Genomic DNA, 1,088 nt, shown 5'->3' with positions numbered 1-1,088 from the left:
TCTCTCTTCTCTCTCTATCTCTACTTTTTTGTCTCTGCTCCTCCCTCCCCCCGTCTCATCGTTCTCTCTCGTCTTTCTCTGTCCTCTTGCTTCTCATCACACACAATATTTCTCCTTCACGCACGCAGCGGGTTCACGCCGCACGCACACACCCACACAACACGCTTCGATAGACAGGGTCAGTTGTTTTGCATCATTCTTTGCATCATGTCTGCAATAGTTTACGCTAATAAACAAGTTACAAAGATGATTGAACGCAAAGAATGAGACAGATTCGAACCCCGGTTTCATAGATATGCAGTTTAGCGTTCTAAACCTCTGTTACTAACAAACATACGTGTCGATTACGTCGTGTTAACGTAAGATGAGTACGTCATACATACATGCACTGTCTTACTCCCCTCTCGCGGATGGTATCGCCCTGACCAGTCAAGCGTAAAAAACTTTGGCAGGAAATTCGGCTGCATTTCGGCCCAAATAATCATTTCACTCTGCCCGGGGCAACAAAATTGTGAATTAACGCCCTATAATAAACGCACGCGCTGCGTGCGACGACGACGCGTGTGTGCGCGACGTCCAATGAGTGGGTGTGTATGTATGTTTTTGTGACTGTAAAAACGCGTAGTATAGCCGTAAATCCAATTTTTGTGCAATGGGGGGTGAAAATGTTGGAGCCGAAATGCAGCGAATTTCCTCCAAAAGTTTTTTAACGCTTGACTGGTCATGGGCGATACCATCCGCGAGAGGGGAGTAAGGAAGTGATGTACGTAATGACGAATCATCGGCGCGTATGTGTTGTTAGTACAGTGCTTAGATGCTAAACTGTCATTTATGAAAGCGATAGGGGGAGAGAAATACTGAGGGGAAATAAATGAAGAGGAGGAGGAGAGGAAGATAAGGAGAGAGGACGGGGAATGGAATAATGCAAACGGAGATGTGCACACGCATGCGCAGTACACACGCGCAGACAACGCACGTACGGTCCACAAACGAACACATAGAGGCACGGATGCACAGATTACTTCTAATATAGTTACTTTCTCATCCGCTCTTCTCGGCTCGCCCTCTCCCTCCTTAGTGACTTCACT

This window comes from Priapulus caudatus, unplaced genomic scaffold, assembly GCF_000485595.1.
Source record: "Priapulus caudatus unplaced genomic scaffold, Priapulus_caudatus-5.0.1 Scaffold3201, whole genome shotgun sequence".
Taxonomy (NCBI): domain Eukaryota; kingdom Metazoa; phylum Priapulida; class Priapulimorpha; order Priapulimorphida; family Priapulidae; genus Priapulus; species Priapulus caudatus.
Note: the sequence above shows the minus strand (reverse complement) of the source record.